This window comes from Rhinolophus sinicus, linkage group LG14, assembly GCF_036562045.2.
Source record: "Rhinolophus sinicus isolate RSC01 linkage group LG14, ASM3656204v1, whole genome shotgun sequence".
NCBI lineage: Eukaryota > Metazoa > Chordata > Mammalia > Chiroptera > Rhinolophidae > Rhinolophus > Rhinolophus sinicus.
This window is the reverse complement of record NC_133763.1, coordinates 43,547,970-43,568,821: the sequence shown is the minus strand read 5'-3', so window position 1 is coordinate 43,568,821 and position 20,852 is coordinate 43,547,970. Positions and strand designations below refer to the sequence as shown.

The 20,852-nt window shown below is 48.8% G+C and overlaps 1 long non-coding RNA gene across 3 annotated transcripts in view; it reads right to left on the bottom strand.

Moving 5' to 3' along the window:
- LOC141568628 (uncharacterized) overlaps nucleotides 1-20,675 on the bottom strand; it is a 28,054-nt gene extending 7,379 nt beyond the window's left edge. For all 3 annotated transcript variants that reach the window (XR_012491807.1, XR_012491805.1, XR_012491806.1), the window contains exon 1: nucleotides 167-20,675. This is a non-coding gene — a long non-coding RNA (uncharacterized LOC141568628). The remainder of the gene's footprint in view (nucleotides 1-166) is intronic.
- Nucleotides 20,676-20,852: the final 177 nt, after the last annotated feature.

Genomic DNA, 20,852 nt, shown 5'->3' with positions numbered 1-20,852 from the left:
GGGACAGAAGACCGGGCCGCACCACTTCCCCACATGGGACTTGAGATGAGTAATCTCCCTTGGCCCAGTCTCAGTTTCCCCCATCTCCAGAAGACACTAGCACCTCCCCAACGCCCTCCCTCACATGACTGTTAGGAACAGCACGTGACATAGCATATGAAATCACCTTGAAACATATAACAGTAAGGCGTTGTCAGCGTTATTATTTATCTGATATGTGGGAAATCTTCTCTCAAAGTCTAACGTCCAGTGTGATTTGCTGATTTGCCAGTGTGAGGGCGACTCATTCCGTATATTCCTTTTCCCTAATTGCCCACTCCTGGACACTTCCTCGTCCACCATCCCCCAGCGAGGCTTCAGTGATCTGAGAAAGAGATAGAGCATGTGAGAGCTGGCAGGGAGCTAGGGATCATCTGATTAACCATTTTATTTTAGAGATGGGAGCACGAATGCTCACCTGGGAGATGTCACCTGCTCCAGGGCACACAGCTCGTTAATGGCTGAGCCGGAAAGCGCAGCCTGGCACACAGTGGGCACTCAGTGCATGGTAGTTATTATTATTCCAACTATACCAGGCTCTCGCAAGGCAGTCCATTTTGCTACTTATCAATAACATTGATAAAAGGTTTGGAGTGGGAAATATTGAGGGGTGAAGAAGAGGGAAGTCATAAGTAACATAAGAGGACATTTTTAGATTAATGTCATCTTAAATGCCTCCTCTTCCAGGAAGCCAAAGCTGATCAGGGCCCTTCCCATGTTCTCATTGGATCTCCTTGTATCTCATCCTTATTCCATATGCTAAACCCAGAACGCTGCTTTGCTTGTGTCTCTATGCTAGACTGTAGGGTCCCCCAAGGTAGGTCCTATGGCTTTCTCAAAGTTCGATCCACGGTGTTTAATGTTTACTATGTGAAGCTGTAGATTTTTTATTATACTTCCAGAATCTGTCTGATGTTTCTTACATGGTCCTGATTTCTTTGGTCTCTGTTTATTTATTTACAGTCTATATATGACTTGAGTCAAGTTACTTACCCTCTTGAAGCGTCAGTTTTGTCATCTCTAAAAAACCGGGCTATTGATGGAACACAATTTGTCAATAACTATCAAATACACAAATGGATAAAGTCTTTGACCAAACAATTCCTCTTCTGGAAATTTATCTTCGGGTACACTTGAATATACCCTGCAGATATACCTACCCACAGGTTATTCATTACAGCATGATTTGCAAAAGTTAAAGATTGGAAAGTCTTAAGTGGGATTGTTAAAGAAACTAACTTGTAGAATAGAATACCGCGGAGCCACAAAAAGAATGATGTAAGTCTATATGTACTGATATTGAATAATCTCCAAACTCTATTATTAACTGGAAAAAAAAATCAAGGTGGAGAACAGGGTGCCAAGAAAGCTGTCCATTTGTGTAAAGGAGGGAGACACTATATCCATATATATAGAGGGTGCCAAAAATAGTATACACATTTTAAGAAAGGAGAAAACTGTACTAAAATTACGCTGATGGTAACCACTTTGAGCACCTCTTGTAATTGCAGAAGTCAAACGTGACTTGTATTCATCTTTGGTTATCGATATATATGTACTTGTATGTGCACAAAGTACCGCTGGAAGGTTTCTCAGGGAATGGTGAGTGGTTGCCAGGAGAGGACAAGTAGATGGCTGCAGAAAAAGAAGAGGGGCTTTTCACCACGTAGACTTTAGGATCTTTTGAATTTTGAACCATGTGAAAATAATCTATTTCTAAAAAGAGTACCAGAGTCTTTCTTTAAAAGAAAGAAAAAGGAATAAAGGACCCAATCCACTCATTCACCTGTTGTGAGCAGCAGATGTGATGACGTCCCTGAAGGTAGATGTCGGGGCCGGGCTGTGAAACCCTGAGGGGACTCTTGCTGCTCCCAGGCCTGCGTTCACCCCTCGCTTCTGAATTGGAAATGGAAAGCTGCCTCCCAGCCATGAGCCCATCCCAGTCGCCCAAAGCAGGTTCACAGTACCGCCTTCCAGTGACATTTGGATAAAATGTTCCCGCTCTCCACTACCAGAACTCTCTGGTGCGGTGTGGAAGGGGCCAGGCTCCCCCAGGAGGGTCAGGGACCAGAATCTAAGAACCAGCCGTGCTGGGGTCTGAGGTCGCTGGCCTGCAGCGCTCTCCCTGCCGCTCATGGAGAACAAGCTCAGGTGAGCTTTCCAGCCTCAGCACACACGCAGGTTGTGCTGACTTGGAGCCCAGGGAGAAGCCAGGAAATCGTGTTCCCGTAGCTATTAGGAGGGTTTCCTTTGACTCCTCGATCCCCTTGCTGGTATCTAGGATTTCACTGCTTTAGAGTTCGGAGAGAAATTCCACCGTAGGGAAAATAACTATGAGCTACTGACCAGGGGTAGCTACATTTTGAGCAATTGACTGTCTGAGTTGACATAAAGCAACCATTAGCTTTAAATCCCTTCCCCAGAGACGCCTGGAATCGCACTGTCAGCCATTTATTCCTCAGTATTGTCACCAATGTGCTGATCTGCTCTTTAAATTTAAATTTAATTTTTTCTGGGAAGTGTAATAGCTTTGGGAGAATTAGCTTAAAAGTCCATTCATCCATTGATTCAATGATTCTTGAGTGTTTGTCACGCCAGACACTGTACCTGGCACCTGGACGTATGGGCAAGTAAGACAGCCATTGACCTTTATAATAAATATCATAGCAAAGGTGATGATGACGCGAGAAAACACTTTCTGAGCGCTTATTATGTGGCAGGCGCTCTTCTAAGTCCGTTGTATTCATTTGCATTGAATTCTTGCAACAAACCTGAAGTAGGTAATGTGGTCATCTCCACTGATTAGATGAGGAAACTGAGGCCCAGAGATGTGAAGTCACTTGCCCAAGATCCCACAGCAGGTAAGGGAGCTGGTATACAAACCGTTTCTCTAACAGATACTTTTCTAGGAAGAGACAATAGGCAGGAAATGAGGGCCTGAGTGCTGTCTCCTCGAGGTGTGCAGCGAGGGGAGACAATCCCGGATGACAAACCAGACAATCCTCAGGTTAATTCCTGCCCCTGCTGATGTTGGGAAGCGCTCATGGCTGCACAAGATTTAAGGAGACAAGAGAGAGACTAATCGAGAGAGCAGTACATTGCATGGACACCAGCCAGGGTGAAGGGTGAGCCAAGTAAACACAAGAGGTCAGCCCAGGGAAAAGGGCTTGGGTGGAGTGTAGATCCCCGCGGCTGGGAGGAAAGCAAGTTTTACCTGAAACCAACGCGAGGCCTGGGCCCAGGCCTCCCAGAGACCAAGGGAAACGGGAGAAATAAATCTGTCTTTAGCAGCAGTGTGGAAGTTGAGCACGCGAGTGAAGAAGGACCCACGATTCACAGGGTCCAGCTACAGGAGGAGTCAGCTGATTGGGAGCAAAATCCTGAGACATGCTTCCAAGTCCAGCTCAGCCAAGTTGAATGGCTTTGGACACAGCAGCGTGTCCCCAATCTCTTCCTAAGTGGCTCTGAGTTGGATTGACTTCCAGGCCAGAGACTGATGAGTCCAGGCTAGGTTAGGGGCCCTCTCCTGCTCCTTCCTTGTATAGATTCTGGATGTGCTGCTGAAAGGGGAGCTGGTCCCCTTCCTAAGGTGCTCCCTGGGGCATGGAATTGAGCCCTGGATAATAACTTCATTGCCTTTCCAAATTCCCTGCTGGTTTCTCACTGGCTGAAGTGCAAGCCGAGCGCTTGCAAAGAAAGCCAGCCTCCCTGCCTATGGGCCAGATCTTCTAGGAACTGGGAGACTGGAAGGATGGAAACAGGAAGAGGCTGTGGATTAGGGCGAAAAGGGACTCACCTGCCACTAAAGTCACAGTGAGAACCAGGCCCGCAGCAGCCATTTGGGGTCGGGAAGGTGGAAGAGGGAGAGGATGAGCTTTAGTCTATCCTAGAAAAAACCGAAACCTGTATTTTTTTTTCTTCCCTGATTAGCATTTTTATTGCGTCCCTCCTATTTGCTCTGCCTGCTCATAATTAAATACTGCCCATGGAGTCTCGTCCATCTTGATAATGTTCCCCTGGCCCCCAATGAGCTGGATTTTCTTTATGGACTGGCTCCACTGGTAGAAAATAAGCCTCGAGTCCTGTGCGCCCCCTGGCAGGTGGGGCAGCCCAAGAGGGTACCTAGCATTGAGGTTAGCGGCCTCCTCGGAGTGACTCGGGTCCCTGATCTGAGCTCTTGGAGGCAAAATGAGAACAAGCACCAGGTCTCCTGGGCCTCAGAGCAGCCCCCATGAGAGATGGCCCAGGGCATAAGGAAGCTGCCTCCGTGCTACCTGGGAAGGCCTGGCAGTGACTCTGGATGGTTAGAAGGCAGGGATGGGGCAGAGGGATGCAGCTCTGGCGGGGGGAGACTCTAGACTCTTGGCCAGGACGCCGAACAGAACCCTGAGGCTGGTTCTAACCCCCATACTCCTTTCTGCCTAATTCACCATCGTCCTCTTCACATGACCCATTGTCATGGTGATGGCTGCAGTCCCTTAAGCCAGCCACCCTCCTCTTGTGTCGCGCCATAACCCGAGCCTTCCTTGGCCCGCCATTCCCTTGCCAACCCTCCTCCCCGTCTCCATCCCTGTATCCTCAGTAGCATCCATTCTATTTCCAGGGAGCTGCCTTACATTGTTCACCTTTCCTTCCACCTCTGTTCTCAGCCCAAAGCCCGGCTTTCTCCCCTCATGTCCGACGTGTGCCATGACAATGGATGAATTTGCCTTTGAACTCCCTCAGTGCGGGTTTATCAATCTAGACCACAGACTCAATGGTTCTCTAGATGTCACCCCGAGACCAGCAGCAGCATTTTGCATTTTGGATCTTGTTGGAAATGCAAACTCCTGGGCTCCACCCCAGACTTAGTGAATTAGAAACTCTCAGGGTGGGGATACACACTCGAGTTTGAAAGCTGCTGCGCTAGGCCAATTTTCCACAACTTTCTCTCTGCAGCATCTTCTCTGAAGCCCACGCCATGTGTGTGCTTGCCTTCTCCCATCAGCCGCAGACTCCTGGTCCCTCCCCCGCCATCCTGGAGGATACCAGCCGCCCCGCTCTGCCCACTCTCCAGGCACTGTGTTTGCTTCCTCTCACACCCCTTTGCGCCTTCTCCCCGGGCAGTGGCATCTTTTCCCACTTCAGCTGTCACCTCTACGCTCATGCTTCCCACACGCACATTTCTAATGAACCGCTCTCTCCCAAGTGTTAGAAATATTCTTCCTTCTGCCTATTGGGCACTTGCCCGTGACTCCACCAGACACCTTACTCACCCACCCCAACCAGCGCTCCCCAAAACTAATGTCTTGGGTTCCTTATTTCAGTCCATTCCCCACCCTGACGTTATGCAGAGACTTCTCTGACTCTTCTGTTTCCTTCCACACTTGCTCCTCCTCCTGCATCCCTATGCCCACAACCAATCCACACCAGAGCCCATAGACTGTGCCGCTTTCCCTTCTTGGCTGGGTCTGTCTTATTGCTGGTTCAACAGCCCGGTTCAGGTCCCCCGATCTCCCACTTCTACCTCCCTTCTCACCCTGCCAGAGTTGTTTGGCTAAAACACAGGTCTTCCCATCATAGTCCCCATGGCCTACAGGATGCACCCCAACTGGACTTTGCGTCATCTGGCCTTTCCTGCTGGGCTTCCTGCCACTCTCCGCTCCCAGCCTGTACTCCCACCACTAGACAGGCTGCTCATTTTCACACCTCTGTGCTTTTGCTCATGTTCTTGTCTTTGCAGAGAATGACTTTCTGTCTCGAGAACTCCTCCTCACTCTGAAAAACACACCCCAACACACCCCGCCTTGGGCACCCTCTTCCTGGACACGCCTTCCCTCCTCTCCCAGCGCTGGGCTCCCAGAATGCACTGCTCTTCCCTTCTTACAGGACACACCCTTTGCTCTGCTCGTTTGTCGTGCTTCCAGACTGTGAGCACCTTGAAAGTCTCTGCTGTGTCCATCACGCTTGTCTGCCCAGTCTGGCGCCCAGTTCCTGGCGCACAGTTGAAGCTGTGTTATTTTTGCGTGTTTCCCCCAGTTATTACTTAAGAGACGGAGACCTGCCAACGTGCAGTCACCCATAATCTACTGTATGTGGGCTTCTTTGCCCCGGTCCCTTGTCATCCAAGCATAGTGGTGGCGGTTGGGGGAGCGTCTGTCATTCCCACACACTCCTCAGGCAGCTCCTTGTCACAGGCTTCCTCCCGGGTTATTTTCCTTATGTGTCAAAATTTCTCCCACATGAGAATGGTAGAGGGAACGAATATGTTTTGCCCCTCAAATCCTATTCTGCTTTCAGCTCAGTCTGGTGACACTCCCTCCAGCAGAGAAAGGAAAAATGGGACTCTCCCGCAATCCTTAATCTCCCGGTCGGGGTCTCACCCTGGCTGACCATTCTCCTGAAATCTCAGAGTGGTGCCCACATGGAAATGTGCTATGGGGGGGTGCATTTCCTGTAGCCCTGGATCCTGACCTGACCCCAGCATCCAGAGGCAAACAGCATGCCCTAGAACACAGTCAGCTCTCAGTGTTTATTGAATGAGAAACAAAATGCTGAGGAAAGAAGGAAGCAGAGAGCCCCCCGCAGTGGTGTTGCCAGTTCCTGCCTTGGCAGCTTGTCTAATTCCAGAGTCTCTACGCAGAAAGGAGTGAAGCAGCAAAGAGAGAGATGGGAAGAGACTGGGAAGGATCATGTCTCCATAGTTCTCTCCTCTGTTGGCCTCTGAGGAGAACCTCTGGATCAGGAAAAGCACTCAGGCCTTCCAGGCCACCAGCCCTCCTTCTTCTTGCCCTTAGCCCTGGGCTTGTGCCCTCCCAGGCTGTGGGCAGAAAGAGGTAGACAGACTAGCTTGGAGACAACTTTAAGTGAATTCAATTACCATAGCAACCAAAACCACCAGAACGGGGATTCGGCCCCAGACAGCAGTGACCCAGGCATCCAAGAGAGGAAGCAATCCAAAGGCCACGGCTGTGAGGATAGGGACAGGGGCTTGGGGTAGGAAGAGGCACCCCAGCTCACCTACCCAGCACCCCCCATTCACCTGCGCCTTCTGGGTCTGCACAGAGCTCGAACCTGCCACGGAGCAGACACCCAGCCCTGCCGGGAGCTGGAGAAGCCTGGCAGAATGTACGGGGATTCGAGCCCTGAGCAGGTTCGGGCCTTCTGTGGGCCACTGATTTCCCACTGCGCCTCCACGGCCGGCCTTCGCACCTCTCCTCAAAGCATTATTTATGGGTAGGAGCCCTGGACTCAGACTGTTTGCTTTCAAGGACCAGCTCTGCTAATGATCTTGAGCAAATTGCTGAACTTTTCTGTGCCTTGGTTTTTTTCAGCTGATAGGTGGAGATGATTGAATCTATTTCATAGAAGTGCTGGAAGGACTAAAAATAGGAATGCATGTAAAGCCTCAGCACAGGGTGGGGCACAAATTAAATGCCACGTAAGAGTTTGTTGTCACTGCTGTTGTTATTAAGTGTGTGATGGTGATGATGATGGTGGTGGTGACAACCAGGACGATACCTCCAGCCCCTCCTGGCCATTTTCTATTTCCCTGCTGTGGGCACCACCTTTGCCAGATCAAAGCGCCCGGCCTGAGGGAGGCAGTGAAGGTGCCCAGGAGGCTGACGAGCTGGGTCACCATGGTCAGTCCCCTCCTGCTCCAGAAGCCAGTCAGCGGCACTGCACAGGCCACCTGGCAAACGGCCTTGCTCCCTGGGGCCTTCCTCTGGGCCTCCAGCTGTGGTCAGCCTGGGGAATCTCAGTAAGGGCAGAACCCCACATGGTCTCCTTTACCTACTCATTTTGCCCTAAAGATGTTAAACAGTCCCAAAGAGCTATTGCCTTCCCTGAAGGCAGAGCCCTCATCTGTAAAATGGGAATAAAATTAAGGCTGATTTCAGAGAATAAGCCTGTTCGTGTAGAACTGAGGGCAAATGCAGGCACCGCAATTATGGCCCTTGTGTCGTGTGTGCGTATGTGCATGTGTGTCATGCATGCGTGCGTGTGCGTGAATGCATATGTGTGCGTGTCTCTGTGTGCATGTGTGCATGTGTGTGTTGGGGCTTCAATTCCCAGGTGGCATGGGAGCATGCTGAGGGAGAGATGAGCCTCCTCCATGATGTGAAGGGCTCGGGACCAGGGCTGGGAAAGGTGCATCTGTCCCATCACCAGGAATGTGCCTGTTCATTCCACAAGGAGTTTTTGAGCCCCGTGAAGGTCAGACCTGTGCAGTTGCCAGGGAAGCCAAGATGAAGAAGATTCAGGAGTTCAATTTGGTGCTGATGAAAGACCTCCGAGGAAGTCACGAGGGTTAAAGCGTGGTGTGGACACCTGGGGCCGTGGGGCTGGACATCAGGGAGGACAGGCCTCTGGGTTGGGCTGGAAGGAGAAGTACATTTTGCCCAGTGGAGAAGGAGGAAGGACTCTGCAGGCAGAGAGAACAGCAGGTGCAAAGAGGGAGTGTGAAAGGGCCTGGTATGTCTGGGGGAGGTGAGAAGTTGAGGGATGAAAAAGCACGCACGCGTGTGTGCGCATGTGTGCGAGCGTGTTGGGGGACGACAAGGGGGCGGAATGGAGAACGGCAGGGGATGAGACCCAAGAGTGAACCTCTCCTCTTATCTCTCAAGAGATGAGCAGTTCTGTACACCTGTACATACTGCATCTGCCATGCTGAGATTTGTTCGGCCTTATTTTAAAAATTCATTCCCCCCCCACCAAAGGAGTTGTTGAATTTGTCTCAGGAATCCCCAGCCTGTGTCTTAGGGTTGCAGTGCTGACAGGTCTTTGATGTCCCCAGATGACAGCTTTCTGCAGCCCAGCACATCTGGAAAGGGCCCTGAGAGGGAACACTGGCCACCCCTTCCTCCAGGAGGGGCTGCGGCGACACCTCCAGCTGCCGCTGCTGTGCAGTCCCCTGCCCCAGCCTGGCGCAGTCATCGGGCCGGGCCGCACAGCCTGACCCGGGGCCCTCGTGCTGCTCCACGTCCAGCCAGCCAGAGTCCTGATCGTTTTTATTGTCAATGATTTTCTCTCCTGCCCCCTCTTCTCCATGCCCAGTTCCACTCTCTCGCGGAGGGCCTTATCTTCTATCTCCTGGATCACTGAAATAGCCTCCTAATTGGTCCCCTTGCTTCCCATCTGGTCCTCCGCAAATGCACCGTCCACATTACTGGGCCTGAGTGTTATTTGAAGCATACAAGGTCGGACAATTAAGTTCGCGAACTCATCCCAGAAGACGTGCTACCTACCTCATTGCTGAATATCACTATGGTCACCTTCGAAGTACTCCCCTTGGGAAGCTATGCACTGGTGCCAGCGCCTAGCCCACCCTTTAAAGCAATTTTGGAACTCTTTTTCTGGAATGGCCATCAGAGCTGTTGTCGTATTACCCTTGATGTCCTGAATGTCGTCAAAATGTCTTCCTTTCAATATTTCCTTTCTCTTCTGGTAAAGAAAGAAGTCATTGGGGGCCAGATCAGGTGAGTAGGGAGGGTGTTCCAATACAGTTATTTGTTTACTGGCTAAAAACTCCCTCACAGACAGTGCCATGTGAGCTGGTGCATTGTCGTGATGCAAGAGCCATGAATCGTTGGTGAAAAGTTCAGGTCGTCTAACTTTCTCACGCAGCCTTTTCAGCACCTCCAAATAGTAAACTTGGTTAACTGTCCAGTTGTACAAATTCATAATGAACAATCCCTCTGATATCAAAAAAGGTTAGCAACATTGTTGCCACAAGTTCGGGAAATTCATTGTCAGAGCTAGTAGCTCTCACTGCACCAGGCCTCTGCCTGCAGCCCATCGGTGGCCCCCTGCAAGCTGGAGTCCAGCTCCTTGACTCGGCTTCCCAGCCTCAGCCCCTGCCGTGCCTGCCTCTGGCCTCACACTGCAGACACACCCTGAGCTCTTTTGCACCTGGGCGTCTTTGCTGTCTGGTGTTCACTTCATCCCCTCAGTCATTTGGCTGATTCCTTGTCCTCTCCAAACTCAGCTCCGATGTCATCTCCTCCAGAGCACCATCCCTGACCCCTCAGGCTGGACTGAATGGCTCTTCCCCGTGTTCCCTTACCTCTCCACGCACACCCATCACACGAATTAGCTCTGTCACTGCTGCAGCTGTGTGATGCTCGCCTCCAGTTCTTTACCAGAGAAATGAGAGTAATAATAGATCTACCTCGTGAGATTGTTTAGAGACTTTGCACATGTAGCTTCTCTCCAGCCCTCAGATTTCATTGAGCCCCAGATGAGGTTCAGTAAACCTAACCATGCAGAGCTCCAAGGAGGCAGGGCCCGTGTCCACGTCCTCAGCACTAAATGTCCAGCACAGCAATTAGTGGATGTTCAATAAGTATCTGTTAAATGAATGAATGTTTTAATAAGTGTTTGTTGAGCTAACGTTAGTGGATGAAGACACATCAGTTTAGTTAAAATGTTTATTGAATGCCAGACTCTGGGATAATGCTCCCTGCTGATATTTAGGTGGGACGAGGGAGGGGTGTAGATAAGAAAAAGCATACTCATGTGTCCTAGGCAAAACTGCCCCTTAAATTGGGACTTCAACTCAATAGCATTTGAGGTGGGTGAAATGGGAAGTAAAAGGAATCTTCCTAGGGAAAAGCAGTCCATAGCTCACACCGCCCCACACAAACCTCACCACCATCCCACTACTGCAAGCAATGCTGTAATTCACAAAGAACGCTGTGGTGTGTTTCCTTTTTTGTCCCCTTCAGGAATCTGTAGCAAAGAGCCGGCCTGCTAACATTGAACCTATATTTGCAAAATAACTCAGGCCTTCGTTGAGATGTCATGCACTTAACCTCTAGGGGGGCTCCAGTCTGTCTCGGGGGAGGAGCACCCATGGAGCCATCAGAAAGAGTATTCACTGTCTTGTCAAAAAGGATGAGAAATTTTCTAACTTTTTATAGCATGTGTGTGACTGTTTGGGTTTGTTTTTTTCTCCCCCCACACTGAGCCCGGCTGTCTCCATTCTTTATGACTCTGGGCATGATTTAACACATACACTTAAAAAAATGGAAGAACAACTTCTTAAATTTGCAGTAAATGTATTGTTCAATACATTTGATTTACTAGCCAAGAGCCATAGAAGACCCACCATGGCGATTTATCGTGATGTTTTCTCAGGAGTTGGAGCCCACTGCCTTTGCCTGCTCTGAGCCCCATAAAATAACCCCGTGAAGGGAAGGCCCACGGTGCATCTTGGCCCCAGCTTGGATTGTAACTGCCACACCCTTGTCTGTATCGCAGGCCCCCCTTCCAGGTGATGAGACCATAGCAGACGGAGGAGGGCAGGGCTTGTCCCATGGATTTAGTGGCATTTGTTTTGAGTGGTTGGTTGGGGTCCAGGAGCAGAGGTCTCTGGGCATCGTGGCTTGTAAGAGATTTACAGGGCTCCACTTGCCTCCTTGGTGACTCTGCAGAGGAATTAAATAGATGGAAAGTGTGTGTGTGTGTGTGTGTGTGTGTGTGTGTGTGTGTGTGTTGGGTTGGAGGGACCTAGACTCATAATTTAGGGGGATTAAGAAGGGTTAGTCTCTTGAGAAAAACCTCTTCAAGATAGTCTTTGCTTTTGATTCCTAAAGCAAATGCAAGCATCTCCTCCTCGGCTAAATTTCCATAGCCGGTGGGGCACACAGACAGGGAAGACAGAGGGGACAGACTGTCCCAGGCTGAGGGGCAGGAAAGGCCTCCAGGGAGAAGCGTTTCCAAGCTTAGCCCCACATACAGGCTTAGTTAAGCAGAGGTGAGCGAGAAGGGCAGAGTTTCTGCAGAAAGAATAGCCTGAGCAAATATTTGGGGGTAAAAGAAAAGCATGGAATTTAGAGAATAGCACCACTTTCAACGTGGCCAGAACACGAGGTTCAAGGTGCCCAGGAGTAGAAAGTGGGAAAGCAGAAGAAGTAAGCAAGGTGTCAATAACAACACGAGACGTGATAAGGGATGTCTACTGGATTTGGAGGGCCACGGGGATTTATAGAAGGATTTCAACCAAGAGGCAACATGGTTGGATTTGTGTTTTGCAAAGGTGGCTGTAACAAATGTGTGGACTGTAGCAAAAGTACTGGCCTCCTTGGTAGGGCTTCCATTTTGGGAAAATTCACTGGTATCCCTAGCCTAGACCAGGAAGCACAGCCCTGGGTCCCCTGTCAGTGTCTTGGTGTCTGATACTCAACACCTGCACAGGTGAGCTGAGGTGAGAATGACATGCTGCCCCTGCTCTCGGGAGACACAGTCCAATGCGACGAGGGCTCATTCTGTGTGAGGAGGCCAGAGCAAGGCATGTGACCAGTGAGTACAGGAGGGCCCCCGATTATAGTCAGAGGCTTAACTGAGGGAGGCAGGAGCAAAACCCAAGGTCTGCGTGCGGAGAGAGGCCGGGTATGCCTGAGGCAACCTGACTGCCGGCTAGACCATCCTCTTTCCTGTCCAGCTTTTTGGTGGGGATCTGGGGAGAGGGGCATTGTGAGTGCCAGGACTATCAAAGACAGCATTGTCCAGTGGAACTTTCTATGATGATGGAAATGTTCCCTATCTGTACGGTCCAAGGTGATTGCTCTTGGCCACATGTGGCTACTGAGCACTTGAAATGTGACCAGTGCAATTAAGAAATGGATTTTAAATTATTCATTGATTTTAGGTTATTTAATTTAAATAGCCCTCCATGGCTAGTGGCTGCCACATTAGACAGTACAAATCTAAGATGTAAGATACTTGCAGTTAGTACTTTTAAATGCTGCACATGTAGGAGAGTCTTATAAGCGATTCTTATTGCTTCTACCTGGAAGTAGTGTGGTGTACAGCAAGACTTTGGGTTTAAATCCTATCTCTGCCATTGCATCGGTCAGGGTAGGGTTACTATGTTAATACACATCACCCAAATTTCAGTGTCTTAACATAATAAAATGATAACAAAATAAAAGTTTATTTTTTCACCCATTTCACAGTCCAATAAAGATTAGGAGGGGTCTCTGCTCCATACAGTCATCCAGGGAACCAGGCTCCTTCCTTCTTATGGTTCCGCCCTCCTCTAGCTCCTTGAAATTCTCTCCGTTCAGCCAGTGGATGAAGAAAGAGAGAAAGCATGCAGGATTGCCCTGGATGTCTTTTATAGGACTGGCTTATATTACCTTGACCAGAACTTAGTCACATGGCCAAACTGAACTGCAAGAGATTCTGGGAAATATAATCTAGCTATGCCCACGAAAAAGAGAAATTAAGTTTCATTAGCATCTACTCAGTCTCTGCCACTGGTACTTACTGTGTGATCTTAGGCCTTAGTTTTATTATCTGTAAGATAGGAGTAAAAAAAAAATTGGGGACGTCTAAATGTGAAAAATGCAGAGTCCACTTGAGATTCATGACTAGGATTCTTGCCTCTCAGTGTGGGTCTCATTTCAACTGTTGAGCTGCAGCCCTTCTGACACCAAAAACCTTGCATGTGGAAGCACCACTGCATGGCATTTCATGCATGCCCCTTCCTCCCTGAGGAGCAGGACAGACTTTGGACAGAATTCAGTAAGCTCTTGAGCTTGTCTAACCCAAGGACTATCCCTGGGGCTCAGATGCAGGTACTGGCCACGTGTTCTTAGCAGCATCGGGGTCAGTAGGAAGGACATTTCCCCTGGAGAGATGGGTTTTGTTGGCCATAAGCAGGGTGCAATTACTGAAATATTTACAGGTGAAACTATATGACATCTGGAATTTGCTTTAAAATTATTGGGGGGGGGTGAATAGGGGTACAGATAAAACATGATTGGCCTTGAGTTGGTAATAATCAAAGCTAAGAGATAGGTTCATGCAGTGGTATGTTATACAGTTCTCTCTTCTTTTGTATATGTTTGAAATTTTCCATCATAAAGAGCTTTTTAAAGGCCATGATGATCCTTCTTTAACAAGGGTTTGTAGAGACGTCAAGAAGCCTCTTATGGCCTTGTAGTATGGGGACACTAGCTGGATGGTCTTTGTTTACTTGTTGACTCACCAAAACAATGAACAGTTTTCCAGCTGGATCTCCCTGAAACCCAGTGAGGCAGAAACACCCAACCCAAGGCTTGTGCTATGAAGAAAAAATGCACTTGCATTGGAGTATCATAGATGTGCAGAGCTGGAAGGGTCCTTGGCATTCATGAGCTGTGTCTGTTTACCGAGAGGAGGTTGGTACAAAAAAAAAAATTGGTGCACAAATCCCCTTATTGTAACACTTTCTCAAAAGCTGGAGACTTGCTTTTCTAACTGCAGAATTCAGGAAGAGCCCACCTTATTGCTAATGGTTGCATTCATGGGAGCATCTTTATGAGTGGACAGTGATTCTGGAGTTGGGAAGAGACTCCTATCTCCCCCAAAGCCCCTTCCATACTGTGATGGGTGCCGAAAGTCCTATCCACTCTATTTCATTGCTTGGGCTTAAGGCTGTGTTCTGTTAAAATGTGACTACTGTATCTCTGGATGGGAAATGACTTACACTTTAGTTTAAATGATTTTATCAGTTCTTGCTGATAAGGAGGGAATGGGGAGAGACAGACACTTGAAGCTTAAAGCTACAGAAATGGGGTACCGCAGAATGAAGAGAGGAGCCAATAGAAAAATGTATTTCCACACGTTTCCTGAGGTCTCAGTATGAACAATAACGCCATGAAAAGAACGTGAGTGATGTACCTAAACTTCTTCACAAACATTGTAGAGAGCTGTGCCCAAGATTTAAAAGAGCTAATTTCTGACACATGTAAACTCAGTTACAATATCATGATAATAGCCAACATTTTATTTATAATTGCATACGAGACGTGTTATACGCTTTATCTAATTCAATCCACATGAACCCTGTGAGTCAATACCATCATGATAAGCCACTCTACGGGTGAGGGAACTGAAGATCAGAGAAGTAAAGTGGCTTGCCCAAGGTCACACAGCTTATAGACTCAAGATTTAAGTCAGGTCTACCCCAAGCCCATGTTCTCACCACAAAGCCTCCACTGTCCCAGGTTTCCTAATGTAGTTTTCACACAATTTTATACATCAAGTCCAGCAAGCTTTGGTTTTTGGCATCTCCTTGAGCCAAGTCAGGGTTTTGGCTAATGGGTTTTTGACAGGCTCCCATGCTGGTTTTTATGGGCAAGCACTGTCACAGCTGCAGGCAACCAGGTACATTTCCCACTGACCACATCCTAGCTGCTCCCAAGGAGGTGATATTCTGGGGTTGTGACTGACATTCTACCAGAAAGGAGAGGAAAGAGTTCCCTGAAAACCAGTCTAGTTCAAGAGCAGAACACCGGCCAGGTCTTTGCAAGCAGCATTGACTGAGGCTCATTTTGCAGATCTGAAAAGGCTGGAGGAGGAGGGCTTTGGGGCTGTTTCCATCTAGGGTCAGCTAAAAATCGAACCCTCATCCTTTCTCTCTGTCTTCATGCCAGTGCTTAAGATCAATCAGATAAGAACTGGAGGTTGACCAGTTGACAAATTTTTTACATAGTCTCAGTTACACACAATAAGGGAGCCATGTGAATAAAAGCTGAACTTCCTAATGCAAATTTATTGAGTATCTGCAATGTGCCAAGCACTGAGCTAGCACACTCAGAGATGGCTAAGAAATAGTCCATGCCTTAAATAGCTTAAAGCCAGGGAGGGAGACGGTCATGAAAACAACTAAGGTAATAAGGACTATATTTGAGGTATGAGGAAGGATTGTGGAAACCCGAGTGGGAAAGAGGGGTGGACTTCACCAATATGGCTTGTGTGACCTTTGGGCTGGGTATTGAAGGTTTCAGGCTGAGTGGAAGTTTGCTAGGAAGACAGGAGGAAATAGGAAGCTGTGGAGGGCATTTCTGGAAGACAGTATAGTATACCAGGGTTACCCAAAAAATGTATAAAAGTGGACACTTTGGTCAGTGTTGCTCAAGCAGTAGTTTGCCACAATCAGAAGTGTCTGGATGCTGATGGTAACCATTTTGAGCACCTCTTGTAATTGCAGAAGTTAAACGTGACTTGTATTCATCTTTTGTTATCGATATATATTGAGTATTACAATTTTAATAGTTTTCTCCTTTCTTAAAATGTGTATACATTTTTTTTTTTATTTTTTTTTTGGCGCCCTCTGTATATAACAGCATAAAGGACTAAAAGAATGTGCTTTGATTCGGTAACAGAGAAAAAAATGTATGTGCTGGAAAGAAAGGTGTGTGTGAGTGGAAGACGGTAAAGCCAAAAAGGAAGTAAAGGACATGACATGATCAGAACAGGTTTTTTTGTTTGTGTGAGAGGAAATGATCTACCGTGTTTCCCGGAAAATAAGACCTAGCCGGACAAGCAGCTCTAATGTGTCTTTTGGAGCAAAAATGAATATAAGACCCGGTCTTATTTTACTATAATATAAGGCTGGGTCTTACATAATATAATATAAATGTAACATAATACCGGGTCTTATATTAATTTTTTCTCCAAAAGACATATTAGAGCTGATTGTCCAGCTAGGTCTTATTTTCGGGGAAACAGGGTATTGCAGAAAGCTGAAGGAGGGTGGTGAGATGGGACTGAGAGGTATCTGTGTACAAGCTGGAGATATATGTAGATAGTTAGGGGCGAAATACTTAGGGGTGAGTTCAGGAAGGAATTGTCAACATCAGAATGAACTTGAAATCAGCGTCTCCCATCGACTCTCCGGGGAAAAGACTGATGGAGAAACAGAAAAGGCCACGACAGAGCCCTGAGAAACATCAGTGCACAAAGAAAAGGAACCAAACAGAGGAGAACAGAGCAGTCACTGCACCTGCTGGGGGTACCTGCAGCCTCTAGCCACCCTTCTGCAAATTGTCTCCAGCAAGAAACTGAACAAATCAGTAGGGTGTTTTTCTTCCTTCCATTGCTTGTGTTCCCATTCTCAGTCTTGCTCTCCTTCTTCCCTTCCCTCCTCTTCCTTCACCTAGCCTCTCCATCTGAGGTCTTGATGAGCAGAAAGCACCCTACTAGGGCTCTGCCTCCCCAGGATCTGCCTGGGCTGGAGCAGGTGTCAGGTTGACAAAGATCCCCTGGAAGGAGTCACTTTCAGAAGCGCCACTGGAACCCACCAATGGTACAACCTCTCATTTGCCGTAACAGGTCTAAATGTTGTGACTAACAAGATGACCACCCAGGCAACTACTGGCCTCCCAAATGGGGTTAGGACAGCAAGAAGTGAGGGCTCCTCGACTTGGCCCAAAAGCATCTGATGGTTGTGAGAGTTCAGCTATCACAGCCACCAGTATTGGACAGTACATCCTGGCCAAGCCAAGCTGGATAACCTGGCTGATCCCCCGCAGGCCACCCTCGACCTTCTGAGACTAGAGCAAAGCTCTTCAGCATTTACAACACGACCACCTATCTCACCTTAGAAAATGAGAAAGCCAAGGCACCACTTAGCTTTGGAATTCCGCAGGAAGACTTCCCCCTGAAGAAAAATCAGAGGGTACAACCCCAGCCTGGACATACTAAGCCCTCACCCTATCTGACCTATGGAGGCCAAACACAGACAGGACAGCCCAACAAAGCCAGGTCAAGAGCATCCTCTTAGGGCAGACCCTCTGACTGTCCAACCCTCTATTCAACTATCTGACCCTCTGTCTGACCGAGGGTCCACTCTACCCTCACAAGAGCAAAACACCAATAACCCTGGGGAGAGGCAAGAGGGAGGGTTCAGAGCTTTATTCTAGGTATGTGGCCTGGGATGCATCCCTATGCATCAACCACCTTCCGTTTTTCCACCTATGAAATGGTGGTAATATCTACAGTGCAGGATTATTAGAGACCCAGCAAGGGGTCCAGAATATGGTGGCTCCTCAACGTAAGGTTGATATGCTAAGCCCACTAAAATCCAAGGACTTGCAATGTTGCTTTGGATCTCTTGGCCAGCCTTCCTATGATGTCCTTCAGAGCTCCCCCTCTTGTTAGTGGCCTCCTGAATCCCTAGTTATGTGACCTTGGGGAAGCCACTTAACTTCTCCATACCTTGATTAGATGCTGAGGGACTGAGGCAAAATGAACTCAGATGGCCACTAAAGAAATGTTCATATGTCCGGCTGTCGGAATAGGGTAGGAGGCAATGGTGGGATCAGAGTGAGAGGATGGCAAGCCCAAGGAGACGCAGGGAGAACAAGGGGCCACCCCTTCTAAGTACCCCATTGCAGCTACACTTTCATAAAGCCTTACTTTACATGGTTAAGTAAATAAGGGAGGGTGGGTCCATATGGGTATTGAGGGTCCTGGGACTGACTCTTCCAGCATAAAATTAGCCCCACAAATGCTGACGTGGTCCAGCTCCTTCTTTAGCTCCATCCCTGTGGCTCCTCCTCTAGACCTTCAGCAGAAGTCTTCCTCTTCTGGGGCTTAGGGAATCATCTGTCTCAACGAGGTGAACTTGACCTACGGTGGGCTGTGGCCTGGGAATGTTTATAGTTACAAGCATGGCGCCGTGTGTCTGTGTGTACAACCCAACAGTTCTACCATCTTCCTCAGGCCGGTTTCTTCACAATTCCTGCTCGTACCACGTAACCGCCTTAAACAACAACAACCAACATTAAATCTCCTATGTTCTAGCTACTGTTGTTCTCAGCGCTTATTCTGTGTTAGTATGACCCTATAAGGTAAATACCACTATTTATTGCCAATTTATGGCTGAGGAGGAAATCAAGGCACAGAGAAGTTAAGTAGCTTCCCCAAGATCACACAGCTAGTACATAGTGGGGCAGGTTCAAACCCAGGCAGTCTGAGCTTAAAGCCTCTGCTTTTTACTTCCAAGGTATATAGCACCCTGAATGTAGAAAGCCTGCAACCTTCAGAGGTATGGTCCACCCTCTAAATTCCTGCCCCACCATGGGGTAAGTTGCTGAAGTAGGACAGACACAGGCAGTGAGGATGGGAGCAGCCCTGTGGGCACTCAGGCACAGCTTCAAAGGGCGAGCCTGAGCAGAACAGCCCCAGGAAATAACCACGCAGACACACCAGCCCAGCATGTCAGCAAAGAGGCTGCAGACTTGGAGCTGGGTTGCCTCACAGTCCACACAGTGACAAGCTCTGCAAATAGCGGCCAGAGCCACGAGACTAAAGAAGAATCCTCATGTGTGTACAGCTTGGAAAGGACATACAGAGAGAACAGTTGTCCATAGGAGCACCGGCTTTAAATAGAAAAGAGCCTGAAACATACCCTGAGTGCCCTGTCTGTCTTTCTCTCTCTCTCTCATACACACACACACACACACACACACACACACACACACACACACACACACAAAGGCCAGGGCCAGCAGAATGACAGAACAAATGCCTTAGCTGTGCTGGTGGCAAGCGGAGAAAAACTAGTGCCCTGGCAGCTCCTTTCAGTTCCTATTTAAAATGTCTGAATTGGGAGCATCGACAAGCTCCCAAATTAGCTTTTTAAATAGAAGCTGAGAGTTAAAGGAAAAGCGGCCGTGTCATGGGGGAAAAGCAAGTGAAAATCCCGGCCAGGTCAGGCCAGAGGCAGAGAGGGGGAAGGCGAGGCTAGGCAGTGCTGGAAACATGCAATGAGGGCGGGAGCTGGCATGAGGGACAGCGTCTCCTGGGCAGGGCCTCCTCCAGGTGCGGGACTCAAGGGGCCTCCTTTCTGCCCATCACTTGCTCTCTCTTATTTTCCAAGTCACCTGGTTGTGAGAAGCGCTGGTAAATAAAACCACACTGGCCTAGACTAGAAATTCAAGTCTTTCATATTTTATTCTAGATCTTCTCAACAGGAAGGAGAATACCGTCTACAGCTACTTCACTTAAGATGTGAGCCTGGGAGGAATGGGGGCCAGGTGTGTGTGTATAGGGGCCGGGGGGTCTGAATCAGTGTCCTGTCTTCAAAGAGGGCTACAAAGAGCAGAACAGCACAGTATTCCATGAGTTGGCCTCTCTGGAGGAGGAAGGATGTCGTCGGCTAACTGTTCCGGGAAGCCGCCAAGCTTTGGGGCAAACCCAGCTCCTCAGTGCCCCCAAGATGCAAAGCAGACAGAAATGTACAGGAGTTCAAAGCCCGGCAGAAATACAATATTGGGTGTTTATTCTGCCAAGTTGGACATAGGGGTGGAGGACTGAAGGAAAATGCCCCTCTCTGGACCTCCCCACCCAGAGTCTGAGGCATTCCCAGGGCTCAGAGCAGTTGCGATGGGCAGTTGTGAGAAAATTAGTTCTTCCCCAGAGAGAAGGGAGGAGGGAGGCGGGAGCAGTGCCAGGGCCTTCCCTGAATTCTTCCCGTCTGCCAGGGAGTGGCAGTATTGTTAATCATTATTACTGTATGCAAATCAGTATGCAAATCCCACAGGGCTCTGGGACTCCTGGCAAATAAATGCTAATACAATCCACACCCACCTCTTGAAGGGCCAATTGTACACCTTTCAGCTGACACACTGAAGGGGGCTTTGGGGAGAGTGGGAGGAGTGAGTGAAAGAGGGGCTCCAGGGGCCTAGACCGCAATGACTGGCCCCCTCCGTGAACCTAGAACAAGGTAGGGGTTCTCACAAACCAGCAGCCCCGTTCTGGATCAACCTATGCCCGGGCTAGCACTGTTCTTTCAATCACACCGTCCCCTTCACCTCACACTTTGCTTTTCCCTCGGTCTATACACCTCTCCGCAACTGGGATCGCTCAAGCCCTGCGTTCCGGTCCCTGCTGCCAAGCGCCAATCCAAGATCCCTGATTCCGGGCACCGGGGCTGGAGACACGGGGAAAGCTAGAGCCGCCTGTCCGTACAGTCAGCGGGCACTGAACCCTCCGCGCCCAGCGGCCACGAATGTGGGAGTCTGAGGCGAATACTAGTCTGTGGGAATGCTGGGCGC